This window comes from Vulpes lagopus, chromosome 7 (genome assembly GCF_018345385.1).
Source record: "Vulpes lagopus strain Blue_001 chromosome 7, ASM1834538v1, whole genome shotgun sequence".
Classification (NCBI taxonomy): domain Eukaryota; kingdom Metazoa; phylum Chordata; class Mammalia; order Carnivora; family Canidae; genus Vulpes; species Vulpes lagopus.
Genome location: NC_054830.1, coordinates 57,795,092 through 57,820,769, shown reverse-complemented (window position 1 = coordinate 57,820,769; position 25,678 = coordinate 57,795,092). Strand labels below are relative to the sequence as shown.

Here is a 25,678-nt window from a genome sequence, read left to right as displayed (position 1 = left end):
ACATTCTCCAGGCTGAAGTGAATGTGCCTGGGGGTTGGCTGCACAGCGGCCCGGTGGGGTGAGCATGCTCCAGGCCCTCTCCCCTCCCCTCCCCAGGCCACCTTCCAATCTCCAAGTACAGACGGGCAGGCCAGCAGGTTGTGGGGCTCTGAGGGTGGGTCACAATCGCTGGGCCGCCAAGGACGGCTGGGGCACCAGAGGCTAGGCCAAGCGCCGCCCCGGTGGGGGCTGGGGAGGTCGCGGTGACCGCATTCCTGGGCTCCAGCGCAAGCTCCAATTCGTACATTCCATTCATAACATTCCCGCAAGCGAGTGGGAGGGAGGACGAAGACAGAGGGTTGGTGATTAAAGGGAAGGAGGAAGGGCGCTCCTTGCTGCCCGGGCTGAGAGGGCCACCCTGCAGCCAGCCGCCGGCTGAGCACAGCACACATGAGCTGCGAACCAAGCAGCTGGGCTCCTCCCTGCGCAGGAGCCTTGGGTTGGAGAGGGGCCTCTGCAACCAGACCTGGGGGGCCATCGAGGGTCAGCGACAGCCCGGCTGCCCGTGTGCAGCAGAAGTACCAGAACCACTCCCCACCTACCCTCCTCAGGTCCCCCAAAAGGTAGGACCTTATGACTCAAAAGGTAGGACTTTATCATCACTCATTTTACAGATGGGGAAACTGAGGCGCAGAGAGATCTAGTAGATTGTGCCATTCATATTCCCTATCTGGGTGCTCTCCTTCCCTCTTATGACCTTAGCAATTGCCTTTGCAAAAGGCCCTGCCCATTTGCAATGTGTTCTTGCTCACTGGACACAGACATCTCCCTTAGCTGAGTCCTGCCCTCCACCCAAGCCCCCTGTGCCCCTGCCCCCTCTCTGAGCCCTGCCCTCCTGGCCTGATTGCTGCTCTTGAGACGATGTCATGTCTCGCATTGAGCTGTGCCTTCTCTAAGGACCGGGCCCAAGTGGCACCTGTACCAGACCAGTGGGCACTGGGAGTTGGGAGCATTCTGACCCAGCTGTGCCCCCCCTTGAGGCAGTAGCAATGGGGACAGAACAGAAAGAGCAGAATCTGTGTGGCTTCCGGCCAGCAGAGAAGCAGGGAGGCTGGAGAAAGGGTCAACCAACATGGCTTGGATCAGCAGTACCAAGATGCTGCCAAGAGAGCTACAACCATGTCCCAGAGCTGAGTAGGGGCGACAAAGAGGAAAGACAACTTAGTTTGAAATCCTGCTGGCCCTGGTGCAGGCTTTGCCAAGGACACTTCGAGGAGTCGGGGGTGCCCAGGTTAGTGGAGGGAGGAACTGGCAAGTCTCTGGCAGAGGGAATGGCATCTGTACGAGAGGCGGCCACTCAGTGGGCCATAGTTACCTGGCCCGCAGATGCGTGGTGGATTGTGGAGACACGCCTTCAAAAGCCAGAGAAAAGAGTGACCTCTCCATTTGTCTACTACAGTCCTTCGTCCAGTCCAGAGGTCTGTATTTGTTCAGTCATCAGTTCTTATGGCCCAGGGCACTGGCCTACATAAGCACAGTTTGATGATTGGTGGAGGAAGATGCTAAAACCAGCTGAGCCCTCCGCTGGTGTTCAATCAACCAAGGATCAGGCCAAAGTACCAGGGAGGGCCTCTCCCGGGCTGCGAGGCTGGGGCACATCACCCAAAGTCATTCTAGCAGCCCCCTCCATCTGGTCGGCCTTACTGCTCCCACACCCATCCATCAGTTGGCTGTGTGACCGTGGCCAAGCCCTTTCATTGGCTCAGCCTCAGTGAGCCATGGTGGTCCACGTGTCTCTGTCATGGGGTTGCTGGACCCAGGGACAGGAATCACTCCGCAAAACTGTGTTAGCTCCTCTGCACCCCACCACCGTTTTCATCCTCCTCCCCATTCCTCCTCTAACGAGTTCCTTGAGACCCATCCTTCCAGTGCAAAACTTCCAGTCACCCTGATGTGAGTGCATAAAGGCCGCCTTCTCAGCAAGTTCAGAACAGCACTCCTCAGAGTGTGGCGCAGAGAGCCCTAGGGTTCCGGTTCTAGGGGGTCTTCCACATGATAGGCATGTTCATGACAACACTAAGGTCTGCCTCTCTCTTGTCCTTTCACAAAGGTGCAGCAGCATCTTCAGGTGCACGTGCTCTGCTGGGACCATGAGATGTGTGCTGTACATCCTTGTGCTTTCAAAGTCTTTTGGGTCATATTTCAGCTATATTAAATAATGACAGACCTAACTCACCTTCTTATAAAAGCTCCTCGAGGTCCTCAATAATTGTAATGAATTAATAAAGGGTGTTAAGGGGTCTTGAGACTAAAACATTTGAGAATGGCTGATTTAAACTGGGTTTGAATCCAGATTCTGCCCCTGAATGTTTGTGAGTCCTGGAGTGAATCAAACATGTGAAGCCACAGTTCCTCTTCCTGAAAAGGAGAGAGTGGCACTTTTCTCCTGTTGTCGAGGTGGATAGGAGATGCTGGAAGCCAAACACAGGAGTGCATTCAATCGGTGAACCCGTGTAGCTCTGCACTGCGGAGGCCCACCCTCCAGGGACTGCTGCCAGCTTGCACACTGAGGAGGAGGGTGCCCCACAGGATTTGGAGGGACTCTTAGCTGCTATTCAGAGTCCAGCAAACAAGAAAAAGCCAAGCCCCTGCCACACAGCATTCATCTAGCCTGGCACTTTCCCCAGGCGGGCTCCCAGCCAGCTCCCTGAGCACACATTTTCCTACATGTCCAAGGTGTGAGAAAAGTAACACATTTATTGTTGATCTTGTTGGAAAAGGCCTGGTTTTAAAAAGCAGTGTGTTTTGAACTTGTTGAGAAGTACATTCTGTAATTCCTGACCAAAATACCAACTGACGTAAAAGAAGCTCCTTTACAGAAAAAAATATTTTGCTTGGAGATGGACCCCTGGATGCTCGTGGAGGGGAAAGTGCTTCTTCCCTGAGCTGGAGCTGAAGGCCAGGTGGGAGGGCCAACCATCCCCCCAGAGTGGTGGGGGGTCACTTTATTGCCTGTGCTACCACCGCCCATGCAAGGAGATGGAAGCAAAATGGCCAAAGAAGCCACAGGGGGACAAAAGCTATTCCAACTGAAAAGAGAATTCAGTTCAGTGGCCAGTTACAAAATAAATATACAAAGCCTTGTGGCTTGCCAAACTCCCCAAAATAACTATAACAAAACATACTGAAAAAAGATCCCATTCACAATTCAACAAGAAATTAGGATATTTCTTTATCCTAATCATATTTCAGGAACAAAATAAGCAAGGAGACAGACACAGGACAGGAGACTCCAACTCTTACCTGAGAAATACAGGTTACTTAGTCAATGGAGAGATGTGATGTGTTGATGTGTCTCTGGACAGAAAGACATAATAGTTTTTTTTAAAAAGTCCATCTCCTAGCAAGAAATATTTGAAAAGGAAAACAAATTGGTGGAGGAACGAGATTATCAGATATGAAAGATAAAATCTTTTAACATTGAATTCATGATGCAAAATGGAGTGGAAAAGAGTAGAAAAATGTACACGTCAGCCTGAAGTTATATAAACATTTAATATGTGAAAAGACGACCTTTCAAATCAGTGGGGAAAGCTTGGATTTTTTTCAATAAACAGTTTGGGCGAGTGGCCAACCCCTTGAAATCAAATAAAGTTAGATTCCTGTTTCTTGTTCTAGATGGATCAAATGTAAAATGAAACCATAAAAAACACTAGAGGCATATTTCAGTGAATATTTATGTAATCTTGGGGGTGAGGGAGAACTTAATACACATGAAACCGAAGATTAAAACAATCAAGGGAAAGGTAAATGGATTTGACCAGAAAACAAATTTTAACTTCTCTCTGTCAACAAACACAAACAGATCTTCTCTTTAGAAATGGACTCTGTCTAGTAGCTTTGACTGAACCCTTCCACAGTCTCACTAACACAGGGAAAAATGAAGCCTGCTACATTCATCCAGACAGTGAATATTCATTTAGTAGCTGTGAACAATAAAAAAAAGAAAGAAAAGACCCCTGCCCTAATGGTCTTGGCATCTAGAGCGAGAAACAACTAAGAAGAAAACAAACAAAAGGACTGCCCATTGAAAACTCGGATGAAAATACAAATTAACAAGCTTTTGGAGAAGCTGCTGGTAATTGGGTGAGTGGGTGGCCATGGACGTGAGGATGCCTATGGAAGCCGTAACTCGTGAGCTTCCTGCTGTCTTTGGTCCTGCAGCGATCATTTTCAGAAGGATCTTCTTCCCTGCATGTTTCTTTTTCCCTCTTCAGTATTTTTTTCATCATTCCATCCTGTTTTCTTTAGTCTCTATGCAACCTTGAAAGTCTGAGTGTTCACAGTGGGTCACATAAACAATGACAAATAAATGTAGTATTTCAAATGGTGCGAGGAAGAAAAGCCCCCAATTGTAGGTGGTCCTTAGACAAGTCTTTTAAATTTTAATAGTTTTCTATTTATTTTATTCTATTAGAAAAGCATTAGTTTTCCATTTACGGGAGAACAACGACATTTCCTTTTACATAAAGATATTTAAGTAGAGAGTTGATTTGAACACAAGGTTAAGTACATAGGTGGTTCAATTCATGCCAAAAATCACGACCTTGACCAGGGAAATGACTGCAGATTGGGAGATGCTGCTGTAGGCAAGGGAAAGCCACCGAGTGCTCTCCCCAGGCTGTGTTTGGCACCACCAAGGGGAAGCACTGACCGATTAGGGGACACACCTGTGAAGAGGTGAGCAAAATGGTGAGGCTGGCGCTGAGCAGGAGAGGAAGGGGTCATTCTGGAGGGACTGAGGGCAGTGAAGACAGTGGAAGTTGAGGATCTCAGCTAGTGCAAAACCTTTGGAGGGGATCCCCAGATAACACTGCTGGGACCCTGGCGGGGTTATGGGGCAGGCGTTAGGAGCACAGCATGCCAGACTTGTGGACTCAAATCCAGCTCATCCTCCCAGGCAAGGCACTGAATACTGTGTGCCTTGGTTTGCGCGGGCATGACAACAGTGAGGGTGACAGTGCCCACCTCGTGGGGCATTGCCCATGCCTCAACTTCCTCCCCTGTGAAACAGAACCATAAACAGCCCTCACTCAGGGGAGTGTGTGAGCCCAAAGGAATTCATCATGTGAAGCACACCCAGCACTTGACAGAGTCAGCTCTCCATAGACATCTCCTTGGGCTCCTGACCACCCCCCAATGTGAGCACAAACAACTCGTGTTGATTATTAGCATTTGCCCATCTGTGCACCTGCTCTGACCTGCTCGGTGTCCCAGGAGGTCACCTCCAGGATTCCCATGGCCCCTTCACCAGGACTTGAGGCACCCTGCTTCCCTTCCCACCCTCTCCTGTGCAAGGGAGAGGGAGACAACCTTTAATCAGCCAACCTCCAGTGACCTATAAGTATCTTGTCCATGTTAAGCTGGAATCTGCCTCACTGCTGGGGGCAAATCAGACCAGGAAAATCCTTGAATGCCTTCTTAACCTGGTCACAATGAGAAGTATGGGATGTGTTTGAGCAACACAGGGTCAGGACAACCCTAAAGATACAGTGTTTTAAAAAAGATCCATAACCCTCTCACCCAATGTTTCTGTTCCCAGCAGTCTCATCCTGTTCCTCCCAAGCATGCCTCCCTCCTTCCCTCCCTCCTTCTCTCCCTCCCTTCCTCTTCCTTCTTTCCTTCCTTCTCTCTCTCTCTCTCTCTCTCTCTCTCTCTCTCTCTCTCTCTCCATCCCTCTTTCTCTTCTTCCTTCCTTTTCTCTTTCTTTTCTGGGCATTAGGGGGCATTTTCTGTTCTTAAATAAATACAGTTCAGTACTAGTATGGATAGCAACACTCTGCCCACTCATGACACAATCTCGCCTATCCAGACATTGCAGAGGCAGTGCTTGTGAAACACAGCAAAGTTTCAACAGTGTTGGAAATTAGAACTGTTGCCCAATGGCCCATCAGAAACCTTCCCTGCAATGCTGAAACTAAGCCACCGGGGAGAGAGCAAGGGTGCTGGCACTGGTTTGCACCACAGAACCAGGCAGCCCAGCAGTGAGAGAGACCAGAGCTTCTATGAGGGACGTAAGTGGGGTTGGAAGCAAGGGGGTTGCTTGAAAGCTTTCAGGAGTGCCTCCTGGAGCCTCCTACCTCCCCAGTCCTCGCCGTCATCCTTACTCCACCTAGAACATCATGTGCTTATCCCTAGGAGAAATTGAAGGGCAAGCATCTCTGAAGAAGAGCCACTAACCTGTGATTTAAGGACCAGGTGACAAGAAGGAAGTGGAGTTCCAGGAGTAACCTGATCTGGTTTGCATTTTAAAAACTCACCCTGGTGGCTGTGTGCTAAGTGCAGAAAATGGAATGTGCGGGCCAGCTGGAGAAACCTGCAGTCAGCCAGGAGAGCTGTGAGCACTGAGACCCCTGGACAGGCACACGGGCACCCCAGGTGTCTGCTGCACATGGACAGGCACATCTTCCACAGGCAGTTGAGCAGCGAGGCTCCAAGACAGCATCAGATTCTGGAATGAGAAATAGCCTGGAGGGAAGCAGTGTCTCCCCAAAGGCAGCTGTAGTAGAAATGTTAGGAGCTGGTCCTTGGTGTAGGCTCCCTGAGTCTGAGTCCCAACTTGACCACCTGCTAGCTAGGTGGTGGTTGGTCCATTAATCAATCTCTTTGGGTCTCAGTGATAGCCAGATGAGTTGGTTTTTAAAAGTACCTGAAAATAGAGTCATATCAAAGAACCATCTTCTCCTTAGAGGACTATGAGATTCTCTTCTGCTCAAGATCCCTCCTCACAGACATTCACATGGGCCCCATAGCTTCACATTCTGTCTCAAAGTAAAAGTACATGCCCTGCCAAAATCTTTCAAATTCATTTTTTTAAAAATCCTGATAAAAATAAAGGTTTTTAATATTTTATTTTAAATTAAAATAATTTTAAAATAAAATGTTTTAATTTTAGGCTGAATGATATTTGAAGGGTGTCTTTTTCTTGCTGGATTTTAAAGCATTTTATATACTAGATATCTTAAAATACCCTCAAATGTTGAAATTATTAAGCTATTTTCTATTTCATCATTTCACTTTATTTTAAGGCCTTTTGCCATGTGGAAAGTTTAGTTTCTATGTAGACAGACCCATCCAGCTTTTCCTCTTGGCTGATGGAGAAGGGCTCTCCCCATGCCAAGTTTATAGAACTAGCTTCCTGCATTTTCTTCCAATTCTTTTAAGGTTTTATTTTTCACATCTTAATATTTAATTAATTTGGAAGAAATTTGACTTTTATGATTTTGGCCATTAAGCCAACATTATTTGCCAAATAATCCATTTCATTGATCTAGAATGCCACTTTTATTGTTTACTAAAAGCCCATATTTGTACATGGCTGGTCCATGTTTCTATTGCTTTCTCCTGCACCCTGCAAGATTCTTTTAATCCCCAGACCTCTAGAAAAGATTTTCATATCTGATAAGACAAATAACTCCCAGTGCTCTTTTTTATTCCAAAAGTGTCTATGCTATTCTCAAACACTTACTCCTTCTGGTGAAATTTAGAATTACTTTATCACATTCCGAATATATTCCATTCAAATTTTGAATGAGACTGAAATGAACTCGTAGATTAATTTGAAAGAAACTGCTGTCTTTATTTTTTTCTGTTGAAGTATAATCAACACATAATGTTACATTAGCTTCAGGTGTACAACTCTACACATTATGCTTTGCTCACCACCAGCGTAGCCCATCTGTCCCCACACAGCGCTGTCACAGTACCAGTGACTGTGTTCCCTGTGCCGTGCCTTTCATCCCCACGACTTCTTCATTCCACCCCTGGAAGCCTGTATCTCCCACTCTCCTTCACCCTTTCTTCCCTGCCCCCCACCCTCCCCTCCAGTGACCACCAGCTTGTTCTCTGTATTTATGATTCTGATTCTCCTTTTTCATTTGTTTGATTTGGTTTTTTTTTTTTAATTTTTATTTATTTATTAGTCACACACAGAGAGAGAGAGAGAGAAAGAGAGAGAGAGAGGCAGAGACACAGGCAGAGGGAGAAGCAGGCTCCGTGCACCGGGAGCCCGACGTGGGATTCGATCCCGGGTCTCCAGGATCGCGCCCTGGGCCAAAGACAGGCGCTAAACCGCTGCGCCACCCAGGGATCCCTGATTTGGTTTTTAGATTCTACATATAAGTGAGATCATATGGTATTTGTCTTTCTCTGTCTGACTAATTTCACTTAGCACAACACCTTCCAGCTCCTTCTGTATTGTTGGAAATGACAAGATTTCATCTTTTTATGGCTGAGTAATATTCCATCATGTATATACACCACATCTTCCTTATCCATCCATCTATCAGTGGACACTTCGGTTGCTTCCATATTGTGGCTGTTGTAAAAAATGCTGCTATAAACATGGGGGCGCATGTATCTTCTCAAAGTAGTGTTTCCTGTTTCTTTGGGTAAATACTCAGCCATGGAATTGCTGGATATGTGGTAAGAAATTGCTGTCTTTAAAATACTGAGTCTCCTTTTCCAGAAATCAGGAAAATCACTTCTTATTTAGGGTTTTTTTTAATGTCCTTAGTTGACTTTTATTGGTATTATTTTCATCACATGACTATTTATTTGCTTTCTTACATTTTTCGTGTAGTAGGAGCTTTACTGAGATACAATTCATGTATATACATACAATTTAGCCATTTGTAAGGTATAATTCAGTGGTTTTTAGTGTATTCACAAAGTTGTGACAGTTGTGCAATTATCACCACATTTAATTATAGAATATCTTCATCTCCTCAGTAAGAACCCTGTACCCTTCATGTAGCCCCCCAATCTACTGCCCCCATCCCAGCCCTGGACAGTGACTAATCTACTTTATGTCTTTATGTCTTTACTGATTCTAGGCATTTCATGTAAATGGAATCATATAATACATAGTCTTTTGTAATTAGCTTCTTTAGCTTAGCATAAAGCTAAAGTTTTAAAGTTTCAGTCATGTCGTAGCATGTGTCAGTACTCCTTTCCTTTTCACAGCCAAATAATATTCCGTTCTGTGGATAGACTACATCTTGTTTACTCATTTATCACTTGATGGATGTTTGGGTCGTTTTCACCTTTTGGCAGCTGTGAATAAGGCTGCCATGAATATTTGTGTGCAGGTTTTTATGTGGACATATTGCAATTCTCTTGGAAATGGAATCACTGAGTCAAATGGTAACTTTATATTTAACTTATTGAGAAACTGCTAGACTGTTTTCCAAAGTGACTACAGCATTTCACATTCTCACCAGCAGTGTGTGAGGGTTCCAGTTTCTCCACATCCTTGCTAACACTTTTTATTTTCTGAGTTTTTGATTGTAACTATTCTAGTGATTGTGAAGTGGTATCTCACTGAGGTCCTGATTTTCATTTCCCTGATGACTAGTGATGTTGATCATATTTGCATAGGCTTTTTAGCCATTTGTACATCTTTTCTGGGGGAAATTCATATCCTTTGCCCATTTTCATATTGGGTCATTTGTCCTTTATTATTGAGTCATAAGTGTTTTCTATACATTCTAGATAGATTCTAGATTCTTTATATATTCTAGCCTTTTTCCAGATACATATGATTTGCAAATATTTTGTCACATTCTGTAAGTTTTCTTTTCACTTTCTTGAGAGGTTGAAGCACAAATGTTTTTAATTTTGGAATCCAACATATTTATTTTTTCTTTTGCTTTTTATACCTTGTGTCATATCTAAAAACCCACTGCCAAATCGTTGGCCATAAAGATTTACTCCTATGTTTTTTTCTAAGTGTTTGATAACCCCAGGGCTTTCATTTAGGTCTTTGATTCATTCCTAGTTAATAGGGCATAATGTAAGGGGTCCAGTGTCATTCTTTTGGATAAGGCTTTCCAGTTGTTACAGCACCATTTGTTAAAGAGATTGTTCTTCCCCCATTAAATGGACTTTGAACCCTTGTTAAAAGTTAGTTGACCATAGATACATGGGTTTACTTCTGGACTCTTGATTCTGTACAATTGATCATATGTCTATCCTCATGCCAGTACCACACTGCCTTGATTACTGTAGGTTTGATTACATTTTGAAGTCAGGAAGTCTGAGTCCTCTAACTTTTGTTCTTTTTCAAGATTGTTTTTGCCTATTCTGAATCACTTGAGTTTCCACATTAATTTTAAGATTAGTTTGTCAATTCCTATGAAGAATACAGGATGAGTTAAATCTGTAGACCAATGTGGTTCTTAACCTAGTAAGTCTTCCAGTCCATGAACATGGGATATCTTCCTACCTATTTAGGTTTTTAATTTCTTTCAATGACCTTTACAGTTTTCAGAGTGTAAGTTTTATACTTATTTTGTCAAGTTTGTGCTGAGTATTCTATTCCTTTTTGATGTAATTGTAAATGGAATTTTCATAATTTCATATTTCATTTTAGATTATTCATTGCAAGTATATAGAAATACAATTGATTTATAAAAATTAATTGTAAATTATTTTAATTTTTATTATTTTAATAATTAAAAATAATATAAATTATTTCTTTTGCATTTTGCAACCTTGCTGAACTGTGAATTAGCTCTAATAGTTTTTCGTGAATTCCTTAGGAATGTTTGTGTACAGCATCATGTAATCTGCAGATAGAGATTGTTTTACTTCTTTCTTTCCAACCTGGATTTGAATCCAGAATTATATGTATAACTCATGTGTGTTACTTTGGCTCACCTCCCTGTAACTCAGAGACCTTAAGCCAGAGTCCGTCGATGTCTAACGGGCCCATTGATTTCTTCCAGACAGCCAATAAGCCCCTTGAAAAATCTGTCCAAAATGTTGGATGTATGCTCACATGTTTACTACTAATCAGCAAAGCTTTTTATACAAAATATGGTATTAAATTACATGAAATACTTCGTGGGCATTTTTTAGGTTATAATTTCTCATTTTTGCCTAATTGTCTAGTGAATTGCATTAATGAAGTTTATAATGATGATCCATGCCTACATTCCTTGGATAATTTTTTTTGTCATGATAGATCCTTTTCATATTATGCTACAAGCTTTGTTAATATTTTATGTGAGACTTGCATCCAAGTGTGATTTCTTCTCCTTGCTATTTTGGTTACATCTTGAGTTACTTTTGCTACTTGATATTTTCTTAGAAAATTATTCATTGTTTTACGATATTTAAGTACATTAGTTTAACATTTTATACCATATTTTCCCACGTTAAAAAGAACTTATTTTTGACCTACTTTACATGATACCTATGGCATGTTTCCAATAGCTTTTGTCCTCCCTGTATGGCCTTGGCAGTAACCACTGTGACTCTGGAGTCCTGGAGTTGTCCTGGACTAGTGGCAGAGGACTGTGGCCTGAATCTTGGATTCTAAGCCTGAAGTCTGAGGACTGGGAGGGTCTGAGCCTCGTTCTGGCTATGTGAGGCTGGCCAGTCCCCTTTCCTTGCCAAGGCCCTCTTTTTCCTTCTCACTTTGAAGGAAGGTTGCTGAATGAGCACCCAGACCACTCACTTCTTTATCTTGAGGCTTGCTGTCCATGAAAAGCCTAGGAAGACAGAGTACCTTTGAGCACAGGCTATCAGGCAGGGGTGCTGGAGTTCCTAGGCTACCCAGAGGTCCAGGAGGTAATGCCTGGAAGAGACTCATCGTTCTTGGGACACCAAGAACCTCCCATCACCTGTCAGGGATTCCTGTTCTGGTGGGACATATCTGTTCTTGCCACTGAACTACTATGTGTGCTTTCTTCCCCTCACCCTCCATCCAGCCTGGTAAGCCTTTTTGTGTGGGCTACCTGGTACTACAGAAATAAGGACCTTCATTGGTCCAGGGCCAAAGCAAACTCCAACTTACTCCAGAACGTGGATTCCACACTTAGGACTCCATCACCAGGAGGATCTTTGCATGGGAATTTGCTCAAAAGAAACACATAAGTTCCTGGCCACAATGGAATGAGTTACTGCCCTAGCAAGCTCAGCATTGAGTCAGCTTCTTAATTCTACAGGAGGAGAATGAGGCCTCAACACTGAAATTCCTTTCTCTAGATCATTCAAGAGGCCAAGGCAAAAGCCAAGGCCTATGGTTCCCAGCACCATGCTATCTCTTTAATAGTGTCTGGCCAAGAGAGACCACCAGTGGTGGGCAAAAGTAGTTTGAGGTGGCAGATGGATAAATACATCATATTTCAGTAGTTATGTTTTATTTCAATGTACATTGAAATACATCTAGCATATCAACTCCATGCTGTCCCAGGTACAACAGCTTAAAATGAGGCTAAAAGGGATATTTGAAGGGCTAAAACTGAATTGATTAAACTAAAATATTAAGAAATCAACCTATTAGAGACATGGAAAATGGCAGAAAGGGGGCATGGAGCAAATGATCTTCAAAAAAATTCAAACTCCATCAAGTTGGTGGGTTTGACTTTATATATATGCATATAGTGGATGTGAATAAATGTCTCTGCGACAAGGAAGAGCCACTCAAGTCAAGTACTGGCAGTGGGCAGGTGCCAAGGCTGACTGCTTAGCATCTCAGTGCATTCACCTGTTCCTCAGATCCAGCAAAGAGTACACACTCCTCACCTGGGGAAGACAACCAGTGAACCTGGGTGGGAGGAAGTGATGCCCTGGATCCAGAGGCCCCAAGTGGTGGCTCTTCCTCTGAGCAGCTTGCAGCCCCAGCACCACCCAGCCTCCCCTGCCTCACTCTCTGCCCTTCCCTTGTACTGCCACTCATCACTGACATCCTTCTTTCTGATGGGGAGAGTTGGAGTCACAATTCTGGGTGTGGTTTGACCACCACTGGGCAGAGTGTCTGACTCATAATTCTGGACACATGGTCAATGCTGGACTGCCAGTAGCCCCTTCATGCTGCTAACACTCCCTCTGCTTGACCTCAAGGCCAACAGGCCTGACAGCTTGGCATGAGGAGATTTTGATACCACCTAGAAACAAATCACTTAAAACTCTTTTTCCCCAAAATTAAAATAAGGTTTTGGGGGATTTCTTCCCCCTCTGCCCCCCCTACAAAAATCTATGAATTCTGTCCAATTTCAGCCAAAATCTCAGCAGGGTATTAAAACTTGAGAAGCTAACATGAAAGCTCATCTAAAAGAGAAAGTACTTATGAATAGTTAAGGTGTTTTTGAAAAGCCACCCTCCCCCCCCCCAGAACTTCAGCTGAGTCCAGGAACAGATTTATGTTCATGTGGAAATTTCTTATGTGATAGAGGTGGCATTTCAAACCAGAGCTGAGAATGAAGGATCAAGACATGCTTTGGGGAAGCTTACTATCCTTTTTGAAACCAATAATTTTAGATTCTTTTTCACACCATTGGCAAACATAAATTTCAGATGTATTTAAAGAGCTACACATAAAAAGTTTACAAAATGTTTAGAACCAAGTAGGAAACAACACTTTAAAAATCGTTTTGTGAAGAAGGCTTTAGTAAGCAAGAAATGAAACCCAGCAACAGAAAGTAAATGACTGGCATATCTGAGTATGTAACAACTAAATGAATCATGCCTTAAACAAATTGAAAACGAATTCCAGACAAAACTATTTACAAAAGATGCAACAAGCAAATGGCTAATACCTATATTACATAAACATCTCCTACAAATCAATAGGGAAAATGTAGTTAGGAAGTGGGTAAGGATCAAACAGGTAATTCATAGAAGAAAAAGGAAAAGAGAAAAAAAGAAAGAAAAAAGAAAAAGGAAAAGAGGAATTCAACCCTACTTATAACCAAGACAATGAATTTAAAACAAGACATTAGTTCTCACATATTTGTTTCATTGTGGCCTCACGCTACCTGTGGTTTACAGCCTGTTTTTTTCTTTGACCTAACATAAGTATACATTAATAAATACAGGTCAATAGCATGTTAATACCTTATTTCTCTGGATGTATAAGTTACTTTCTCTTTCCGTCTGTGACTTAAATTTTCTATTTCACTCTTTTTAGCTCTGATGCTATGAGCTTCCATACATCACATCCTCACACTAGACTCCCGGGGGGAGATGGGTAAGCCAAGGAAAAACACATTTTGATGCAGAAGGACAAACCTGGCCCCAAAGGCCTGCATGATTGGAACCCTCACCCCCAACTCACCCATCTTCATTCTGGAATTCAAGAAGGTATGTTTGCCACTTCTTGGCCCAGCAGAGTCTTCTTCTTCATTTAAAACTATTTCTAGTTATCTGACAATATCATAATATGCAAATATCAAATCATTATGTGGTACACCTGAAACTAATGTAATTTCTAATCTGTATGTACTGTACCCATTTATCTAGTAGGGTGCAGCTCTTTGGGTTTTTTGTTTGTTTGTTTTTTGCTTATGTTTTACTAACTTTCAAAATTTCTTTTTATAGTTTATCATTTTCCATTTTATGTTGTTGAATCTATCAAACTTCTCCTGCTTAATGTTGCCTGTTGTCAGGCTTAGGAAATGCTTCTTCATTCCACCTGGAATGTTTTGGAAACACCCACCTAAATTGTATTTTTGTGTCTCGAAAGCCACAGTACTTTCCACTTTGGAGAAGGAATCACTAAATTCGTTCAAAACAGCCCTTCCTGCCCACCTCCCCAGGTAGGTCCTGGAAGGGGCACTGGAGCTGCTGGAAGGGCTCAATGTCTCTTTCATGTAACACTTAAATTTAAAAATAGTTTTTACATTTTAATGTAGCCATTTGAGGGAACTGCTTCAACATTATTATATAAAATTGGCCTTGTCTAAACACCCTGTTCACACAATTCTCCATCCTGTACTAGTACAATTTTTTTTTTAACCAAGAAGAGAACTTTCCTTCTATCCTTCTCCAATTTCATCTTGTCAGAAACCACTGACTTCAGAGAGGATAAGAGAGTGCTGTGTTTGGAACATTCTCTCCACAACCCAAAAACTCTTGTCCACAGCTAAGTTTCAAGGGATCTAGGTAACCAGAGAGAGGTATTTCTTCTGGGCCCTGGCCAAGCTTTCCCACAGGAAAGGAGCAATATCTTCAGGCACTTCAGTGGCTCTTCTATTAGGAACACAAAGTGATTTTGCAACATTGCTTACTGTTGACAAAATAAATGTGTGTTGAGACAAGACCAGGCCATAGTTTCTTAAAATGAGGGCAAAAAATGTGAAACATGCAAAAGATTTGTGTAAATCATCCTTGGAAGCTGCAAACATTGAACTGACACTGCCAAAGAGAGTGTCAGTTAAAAGGAAGAGATGTTTGAGAAACATCCAGAACAAAGTAGATAGAGACATTAAAGGTGAGGGGGAAGGAGAGGCGCCCACACAGAATGAACAACCAAGGCTAGAACAGAAGGAAGTTTTCCAGCATCAAACCGACCTGAAATAGGAATTTAAGAGAAAAAGTATTATTTTAGATTGTCAAATATTGTCAAGACACAGGCTGGTAACAAGTGAACTGCACATGCAGGATCCTGCATGTTACTCAACTATAGTAGAAATAATACCTACAGGAGGGAAGGAAGTCTGTGCCAGAGACTGTCTCTGCAAGCTGTATCTCTTGACTCCAGATGCTCCATGGAGCCCTATGTCCATCTCCTGTCTCATGGCTTGCAGCTGTTTCCCAGGACAATGTTTGCACCTAGAACTTCTGGGATGCAGTCCCCTAGTCTGGCAGAACCATCAGCTGCTCTCTACAGGAGACTTAGGAATGAACAGGGGCCTAGAGCTCTGACTCTTGGCAGTACCAAGAAATGAAGTTTCAAAGCCTGAAGCCAGTTGGCCAGCTGAGTGTCTGAAGTTGCCCCCTCCTTACTCCTTCTGAGGTTTGATGTTTTTTTCGGTTTGTGAGTCTCCCACTAGGCATTCAGCAAACCCCCTTCCCTCAGCTTTCTGGGGGAGAAAACTAAGTCTTCCCTAACTGACTCCCTCCTCACCGTGGAAATGACCAGGAAAGTATAAACTAGGAGAAGCATCCAGTCCTGTCCCTGGGAAGGCCCCTGCTCTCTGCCCACTGGCTCTTTTGCACCAGCTGTTTAGTCAGTTCCCCCTTCCTTAGATTTCCTAGGACCATGGCCAAGCCAGGTCCAAAGTTAATTAATGGTTCACCATGCCCAGCTCCTGGGAATGCTGGGCTGGGGTCTCTGCTCCCACACTGAGCCATTCCTTAGTAGCTGGGAAGAGTTCTGCAGCTGCTGAGGGGTTGTGGGCTCCTAAGTCACCCCATGTAAGGTGCATGAGGTTCCCCCCTGTAGATAAAAAACAAGGTCAGTGCATTCCTACTAAATATCACTCCAGAAAACCTCTGGGGATTGCCTGCCCTGACAGACTCCTGCTCCTCCCCACAGAAAGGCTGTAATTAAGGAAAAGAAGCAGCTAATTGACTAGTTAATTTAGTAGGTGTGTATTGAGCACCTATTGTGTGTAAAGCCCATTCTAGACTCAGGAGATGAGCACATGGAGCCCAAGTTCTGGAAAAGCAAGCTCAGTAAACATAGGGAGCAAGAGTAGACAGTGGTGCCTTTGACCTGGCAATGGGGGAGGGCACATCTGACAGATGCTACTGCAGTTCATCCCTAAGTGATGAAGAGACAAACCAGGGAGACAAAGCAGGTACAGCTAGTGCAGAGGGCCCAGGGCTCAGCCGAAGGGTATGAAGATACCCAGGGACAGGTTTGCAGATGGTGGGGAGGAGTACAGGGGTTGAGTTTGGCAGGACCCTGTGGACCCTGGGGAGGAGGAGTGGGGCACACAGATGCTGGAGGGCTCTAAGTGAGGAATAGGCTAATCTACTGCATGGTGTAATAGGTTCAATCCAGTGCTGGGTGGAGAGTGGGCAGCGTGTGGGGACAGAGGTAGAAAAGTGGGGAGAGGTTGAAAAGTGATGCACTGAGGATAGATGCTGGAGGCAGAGCCAACAGGGGAAAGTAAAGCAAACAGGGATCCAAAAATAGCTTTTCAGTTGGGGCCACTTTCTGAAATGGGAAGAGCAGGAGAGGAACAGGCTTGGGGGTAGGGGAGAGATTCAGAGATCTGTTTTGGACTGTGATGAACTGACCCCCCAAAGTTCACATGTTGAAACCTTAAGACCCAGTGAGAGGGTATTTAGGGACGGGGTCTTTGGGAGGTAACCAGGGTTAGACGAGGTCATGAGTGTGGGGCCTCATGATGGATTATTGTCTTTATAAGAAGGGACTAGGGTGCTCTCAGTCCTCCCTATGAGGACACATTGAGAAGACGGCCATCTGCAAGCATGATAAGGGGCCTCACCAGGAGCCACATCTCTTAGCACCTGCATGTCAGACTTTCAGCCTCCAGCACTGTGAGGAATCAATGTCTGCTGAGACCCCCAGCAGACTAAGCAGCCCGGGCAGACTAAGGCAGCTTCTCACACTCCAGATGCCTCCTCAGCCTAGATGTGTCGGTATGGGTAAGGCATTACCATTCCTTGTGTGAGCCCCACACCTGGCCACCACAGAGCCTGGACATCCCAGGAGAGGCCGGATATTAAATCAGCACCATTGGCTGTCAGACTTTAAATGTCACCCTTGATTCAGAGCTGTGGTGACCTACGGGGCCCATGAAGACCCTTCCATGCCCCCCAGAAGATCACACAGAGAGCGTACCTCATGACCACATGCTGCACTGACCTCCATGCTGATCTCTGCAACACAAAGGCCCGGCACAGTCTGTATGGGCCCCAGAGGGAGACCCAAGCAAAGACCACTGAGCACATTTGGTAACTCACACCCACATCCACTGGCTGTTGCACTTTGAAATAATGCTAGATTTATAGAAGAGTCTCAAAACCAGTGTGGATAGTTCCCATATACCCTTCACCCAGCCTCCCCTCATATGACCATGTCCCACAGTCACGACATGTTTACCTGAGTCCTAGGGAGTGGGCTGTGGACTTTATCTGGATTTGACCACCACCCCCATGGGGTCTCTCTCCTGTTTCGGGATCCTGTCTGGATCCCAGATTGCATTTGGTTGTCACAACTCCTTAGTCTCCTGCAGTCTGTATCAGTTCCTCAACCTTCCTTGCCTTTCCTGATGCATTTGAAGAAGGCTGGTCCTTGACTCTGGAATGTCCCTGTGTGTGAGTCTGTCCCACTCTGCCATGATGGGACTGACGTAATGTATTTTCAGCAATTCAGTGTCAAGAGCACAGAAGCGAGATGTCCTTCAGGTGTATCCTCTTGGAGAGTGTTTCATGTCACTGTGTCTTCCAACTGTGATGTTAACCTTGCTCATGTGACTATTGGTGCTGGTCCAGATTCTCCACTCTAAGCTTACTACTGTCCTCTTCATACTCACTAAATATTTTAGGGGCAAAACCCTGAGTCTGCATCAGCTTTCACCCACTAATTTTAATATCCACCAACAGGTCCTGCCTGCAGCAAGTATTGCTGGGGTATTCTAGTGGTATCTTCATTTCCTCTTGGTTCATCTACATTTATTAATGGGATTTTTTCTGTAAGGAAGAAGTTAATGCACTGTAGACATCAATAATTAAGCCGGACTTCTGGCAACAGAGCAGAAACTGGAGGAAGAGCAGAGCTTGCAAGGACAAAGGGTAGCCCGAGTCACTTTTTAACTGAGCGCTTCTCTCTGCTCATGGTCTGACCCTTTGCTGCCTTCTCCCACCCTCATCCCCCTTCCTGGCTGTGCCAGGTCTCTGTTGCTGAGTTATCAGCAGCCCCTGCATCGACCTTGCCTGTGCTTCAGTGGGGCCTCTCCACGGGGCAGGACCTGCTTCCTTCTTTCATCCTCTCAGAGCCTTTTTCTCTTACAGCCAAGAATTTTGTCAGCGACCTATGCACACACACACACACACAACACACACGGATATACATATGCACACACATGGATATGCACACACATGCAGTACAATGTGCATGTGATACACACGCACACATGCATGATGTATGCACACACGTGTGCGCGCACGTGCACACATGCATGCATATCCACACATAAACACGCCCACACATACATACCTGTATGTTTTGATTACACATCTCAGATCATTGTTTTTTAAAAATCAAGCAATAAAACATAATAATAATAGGTTAGGCTTTTGGATAGCCCAGTTAGCCCTTACTTGCATCCGACTTGAAGGGCCACTACTCTTAGTATTCACCCCTTTAAAGGTTGTAGGGCTGCAACACCCAAGGTCAGGCATCCATTGAGTGACCACAGTAGGTGCCCATTCAGGGCCCAGGGACTCAAAACCTGTCTACTCAACCCATCCCTGTGTGCTGATTAACCCTGGACTTGTCCGCCTCTGGGTCTCCAGTGCCCACACCAAGTCAGTGCCTGCCTCCTTCCCCCCGACCTTCTCCCTCCATCCAGAAAGGAGGTCTACTTCATGCCTTGACCCATGATAACTGAGGATGCCAGTTTGCACAGCATCCCCAAGTGGCATTCATGTCTCATGTTTGTCAGCTTGATGGGACTTTAAAAATTGCAGTGTTGTTTTAATGTGTGTTAAACTTGTATAAATTTGCACTTGATTTTTATTGAATATCAAAGTCTTATATTTCTCAGTAATTGAGGCAGCTGCCCTTATTTAAAGATTTATTTATTCATTTTAGATAGAGTATGCATGCAAGCAGGGAGAGGGGTAGAGGGAGAAGCAGACTGCCCACTGAGCATGGAGCCCAATGCAGGGCTCCATCCCAGGACCCTGAGATCATGGCTTGAGCAGAAATCAACAGTCAGGCACTTAACCAACTGAGCCCCTCCGGGGCCCCAAGAGAGACAGCCACTCTTGCCTTTGCATGAAGGCCTTGCCGACAGATGGCTGATACCCTGGTTCCACCAGTCCTCAGGGTGACCTAGGGGGGCTGGCTCCACACGCCATTCCTCATCTCCACGTATAGAAAACACAGTACCTACATCAAAAGCTCACTCTGTAGGCACAAACTAATCCACTGGGGAGGCTAGCATCTTCAAATAGTGAAAGCTGGCTACTATTACTGCCCTTTATGTTCATCTTTTACTGCTTGTAAAAACTCTTCACATTCTTAGGGCATTTATCTTTGTGATACAAACATTTAATTCTGGTGTTTGTTTTTATTTGCTTTCTTTGTGGTGTTTAATCCTGAACTTCATTTCTAAAATTTGATTAGTCAAATGTAGTGATGTTTTCTTTTATAGTTTCTGACTATAGTGTTATGCTTACAAAGGCCTGCCCTGTTTTATCTCTGTTAAACATTGCCTAACCTTTTCTCCTAGTACAGTATTTTAATAGCCTTATTTATTTTTACATTTAAATAATGAACCTGGAATTCACTTTGATGTAAGGTATCCAACTTAAATTCTCTTGCAAACAATAAGTCTGATGACCTAACAGCACTTTCTAATTAATTATTCTCACCTCACCATTTTAAAAGATTACTTTCCATCACATGATAAGTTTCCCAGACATTATAATCCTTTCAAGGGTTTGCAATCCATTTGCTCATCTACTAAAGATATAGGGTGGCTTTATATTATGATTTCTGGCTGGGCAAGTCTCACCTCATTACTGTGGGACCATCCATGGGGTGGTGAGGTGGCAGGTGTGCACTCGCACCCAGAGTCCGGTCGAGGAGCAGTGCTGGAAGAGCTACCTCTGTGCAGCCGATGCCTGTGATCTCTGCGGACCCAGCAAACATTCCACACCACTTTCCTGATATGCAAGGTGGGTGAGAACTCCCACTTTCATTTCCTGGTACATTGTTGAGAGGATCAAGCGGGATGAACCAATACCAGTCAGTGCCCAAAAGGGTTGTAGGGACTGCGTTTGGAGTGGATTACAGACTGAATTGTATCCCTCAAAAGTCACATGTTGAAGCACTAACCCCCACCACCTCAGAATGTGACTGTGTTTGGAGATATGGTCTCTCTAGGGATGATTACGTTAAAATAGGGCCAAGGGGTGCCCTGTATGGTGTCCTTAGAAGAAGAGGACACAGACACACACAAAGCGACAACCATGTGAGGGCACAAGGAGAAGATGGCCATCCGCGAGCCAAGGACAGGGACCCCAGAAGGAACCAGCCCTGCCAACACCTTGATCATGGGCTTCCAGCCTCTAGAACTGTGAGACAATAAATCTGGGTTGCCTAAACAGCCCAGTGTGTAGAACTTTGTTGTGATACTTGATCAGCCAAATAGAGGGGGCATGATTTGGGGGGCCCTGGTTCTGATGACCCACTGGTGTAGCACGGGGTCTCAGAAGCCAGCTGTCCTGCCGTGAGACACCAAGGGCCTGATGAAGAGCTAGACATCTTGACGTGTATCAGGTAGAAGACCTCTGGGGACCCAAGGACCCAGCCACAGTGAGGTGGGATGCTCTCTCCTCCAACTAGGGAGAGATTAGAGCAGGATGGCCCCACTTTCAGGAACAATAAGCTGTGGTAGACAGAAAAAAATGAGTCCATTTGGCACCCAGGCCCGTCCCTTTCCTGGACTCTGCCCTTTGCTTGCTTGCAGTTCTCTAATAGCTGGACCTGACCACAGCAAAGCTCTGGCCAGTCCCTCAGCAGGACTGGCCTCTGCCCTCACACTTCACCATCTCACAGTAGGGATGGGCCTGTCTCCTTGGCTGGTGACCTCCTAGGTGCCCCCAGGGCATTCCCAGAGCTTTCAATATTTCCCACCAGTCACACGGCGGGCTTGGATAGTTGTCCTCAACATTGCTCCACTGCACAAAATTCATTAGTAAGAAACCAAACATCTCTAAAAAAAAAAAAACGAACAAATATTTGAACAGACATTTCACCAAAGGAGATAAAAGATGGCAAATGAATACATGAAAATGCTTGAGATGAGGTGGCTGTGGTTCTCAGAGTTGCTGTTGTTTTTTTTTTCTCAGAGTTGTTTTGACTGTACTAGTTCTTCTGCATTTCTCCATGAACGTTAGGACCATGATGTCAAGTTCTACAAAAAACCCACTGGGAATTTGATTGAGGTTGCATCAGATCTAGAGATCAGTTTGGGGACAATTGATATCACGGCAATGTTTCATCTTCCAATCAATCAACAAAGAACATCTCTCTATTTATTTAGGTCCCCTTTGATTTTTTCCAGAAATGTTCTGTGGTGTTCAGCCTACAGGTTTCATAGATCTATCCCTAGGTTGTGGATTTTTGTTCTACTATAAATGATGTTGATTTTTTAAATTTCAATTTCTGACTGTTTCTAGGATAGAGAAATTGATTTCTGCATAAGATCTTATATCCTGCAATTTTGCTAAACTCATTTATTTACTAGTAGATTCCATTAGATTTTCCACATAGGCGATCATGTCATCTGCGAGTAAACATGGTTCACTTATTTTCCAATATCAATACATTTTGTTTCTTATTCTCCCTTCATTGAGCTAGAAAGAATCTGTAGTATAATGTGGAATAGATGTAATGAGAGTGGGCATGCTGGCTCATTGCTGTTCTTAAGGAGAAAGCATTCAGTCTTTCACCATTACGTGAATGTTAGCTCTAGGCTTTTTCACATACATACTTTGTCAGGTTGAGGAACTTCCCTCTTTCCTGGTTTTCTAAGACTTTTTTCAAACAGAATGGATGTTGGAAAAAAAAAAAAAAGAATGGATGTTGGAGTTTTTTTCCAAATGGTTTTTCTGTTTCTATTAAGACGGTATTTTTTTTTAATTTATTAATGTAGTGCATTGCACTGATTGATGTTTCTCAAGTGTTAAACTAACCTCACATTTCTGAGATAAAAACCACTTGCTTGGCTTTCGATATGCCAACTTGGCTGGGCTAAATTATATTCCCTAGAATTCCTTTCCTAGTATGTTTTCAGTTCGGGTAGGCTGTAAGAGATATTCTCTGGCAAGGACAGATGAGATGATAGTGGTCATTTTATAGGATACACATACCTCTTGACTATCCAGCCAAACACCCATCTCAGTGGGGGTGTAAATGATTTTTCAGAAATGAGATTATATTTATATATATATATATAAATAAATATGTATTTATTTATATTATGTTCTGTTAGGTTCACTGATGTCTTTGTATCCTATAAATATTCTTGAACTTTGTTCTGGTACTTAGTCAAGTTACTGGAAACAGTGTGATCATATCAGGTATTGCCTTTCAGATTTGTTAAGTGGAACCAGAACAGCATTCAACCTAGTGAAGCAAGACCATTCTGAGCATGGCATCTAACACTCCATGAACTAGTAGGTTTTCTGGTCTGGCTAGTGAGAGCAGCTACGAATCCCAGACCTTTATGAATACCCAGGCACTGTTCCTCTAATTTTTTCTAATTGATGAAGGATAATTGAAAAGCAGGCAGGCAGGGACAAGGGACTCCCGCCCTAAGAGGAAAACCACTCTTAAAAGGATTTTACACCCCCTTGGAAGCAGCCCTCAACTGTTTCTCATATGACAAAAACCTGATTGGGTGACAGGTGTGGTTAACTAGATTAAAATAGCTGGCTAACAAGCCCATACAAACCCCTAGACTTAGAAACTCAGGTGGCAACCCTCCCAGGTCCCCTCCCTCCTCGGGAGCCTTGTACTATCCCTTTGCTATGGTTCAGTAAACCCTGCTTTGCTGCCCACCACTCTGTGGGATCCACCTCTCCATTCTTCAGAGCGGCGTGACCAAGAACAGTGGGCACCAACGGAGAAAAAAATCTTGTAACATAATGGTCTTCCCTCAGCCTTAGTTGTTTCCTCAGATGCACGCACTGACCAGTCTACTGCTGAGTACCCTGGAGACCTCTTCTGTATGCAAATCCTCTTCCATTTGAGTTCCCCTCCTAGCACCTGTGCAGGAGAACGTTCTCAAGGCAGTAAGCTGAGCTTGAAAAACATTTGTTTTCTCATCTTTCAGAGATCATTGTCCTTCACAACTTAACTATCATTGTTTCTTATCTCTAGTCTAGGTTTGCAATTGTTTCATGCAGGAGAATAAATTAGGTCCCTGTTATTCCATCTTGGTTGGAAATGGAAGTCTGAGGAATGCTTCTGGAGTTGCTGCCTTTCCACTCATTGAGCATGAGCTTGGAATACTGTTGACTGCAAGTAACTGAAAACATGATTCTGCCTAAACTGTTTACCCATGTAGTAACCTCTGCTAGTCTTTCCCCAATATCCTGTTCTCCCCCTCTCTCCTCCATATAGAATTCTCAAATGTTAGTCGGGCACATGGTCCCCTCATGTAGAATTTACATTTCTCAGTCCCCCGGGCACTGGGCGTGGTCATGTGGTAAAGTTCTTGCAAATTTACTGTAAATGAAAGTAGCACTTGCAGCTTCCAGGAAGTGTTGTTGCAGAGAGACTTGCTCATCTCCTCTCCTTTTCTCTGCTGCCTGGAGCCAGGTGTGATGGCTGGAGGTGGAATGGCCAGCTTAGGCCACCAGATGGAAGCCACAGGTTGAACCTGGTCCCTGAAATTTGTGGAGCAATGTATTCTTACTTTGATAAATACATATTTTTTATTTTAATAAAAATAAAATTGAATTATATTTAACATGATTGATTTCAGCTTCCTGTCATTCACCTCTGAACCTAATTCTAAAAAATAGCAAAACCAAGAGTTTATAGAGACAGATGAATCTCAGAGTTAGTCGATGATACAGAGGTGCTATCAAGAACCCAGCACTTCCCATAATTACACTCTGGCCTTCTTTAGCATATTGGCTTTTTCTTCTCATACTTGGAGCCTCAAGGTTGCAAGGTGGCTGCCAGAGATCCAGCATCATATTTGTGTATAAGCAAAAAGAAAGGGAAAGAACAGCTCCCACCATTCACCATTCTCATCTAGCATCTGTCTCTTTTATCAAGAAAGAAAAAAAAGCCTCCCCAAAGTTCCTTCCACACTTCATTACTCAAGACTTGACTACGTGGCCACTCCTATTGCTTGGGAGACAGTAAAGTTACTGTCTGCTTTTATTTTCTTTCTTTTTTTAAAAGATTTTATTTATTTATTCATGATAGAGAGAGACAGACAGACAGACAGACAGAGGAGGAAGCAGACTCCCCTTGGAGCAGGAAGCCCAGTGCAGGACTCAATCCCAGGACCCGAGATCATGACCTGAGCCAAAGGCAGACATTTAACCAACTGAGCCACCCAGGTTCCCTACTGTCTGCTTTCCTAGCCTCTGTTTTGGGGGGCAAGCAGGGGGAAAAGTGTTTGGGCATAGCTATTGGGTTGAGTAACCCAACATTGTCTGCCCCACACAATAGAGATTACAGATATTCTAAAAGCAAAAAGTTTTGAAAGCCCAGACATCTGAACATAGACATATTTTTTTGAGGAAGAGAGAAGAGAGGAGAAAATAAGGAGAATGTCTTTCATAAGCTATCTTTGGGATTCTCAAACTTTAGTGTACATGGGATTTATTGACCAGAAGTATGTGGCGAAATCAAGGCATATTTTATGTATTTTATTTCATGAGTGGCTAAAGAGATTTTAACAGAAAATCTAACTCTATATGCTTTAATTTTTACAATCACCAACTTGGATGCTAACCACCACGTAAGATGCAGCTCTATTTGTCCTTCTTCATTAAACTGTCAAGCCCGGATCCCTGGGTGGCGCAGCAGTTTGGCGCCTGCCTTTGGCCCAGGGAGCGATCCTGGAAACCCGGGATCGAGCCCCACGTCGGGCTTCCGGTGCATGGAGCCTGCTTCTGTCTCTGCCTCTCTCTCTCTCTCTCTCTCTCTCTCTTTCTCTGTGTGTGTGTGTGTGTATGTGTG

General features: G+C 44.0%; 2 long non-coding RNA genes across 3 annotated transcripts in view; one reads left to right on the top strand and one right to left on the bottom strand.

Moving 5' to 3' along the window:
• The first annotated feature begins 366 nt into the window (after positions 1-366).
• LOC121495962 overlaps positions 367-25,678 on the top strand; it is a 29,599-nt gene continuing 4,287 nt past the window's right edge. The window contains exons 1-2 of one of the 2 annotated variants that reach the window (XR_005989079.1): positions 367-602; positions 13,955-14,127. This is a non-coding gene — a long non-coding RNA (uncharacterized LOC121495962). Of the gene's footprint in view, positions 625-13,954; positions 14,128-25,678 lie in introns of both variants that reach the window. The other variant, XR_005989080.1, reaches the window with a different exon arrangement.
• LOC121495961 lies at positions 4,829-25,610 on the bottom strand. Its single transcript, XR_005989078.1, has 2 exons — positions 17,843-25,610; positions 4,829-6,490 (listed from the first exon to the last, which is right to left on the bottom strand). It is a non-coding gene; the product is annotated as an uncharacterized LOC121495961 (long non-coding RNA).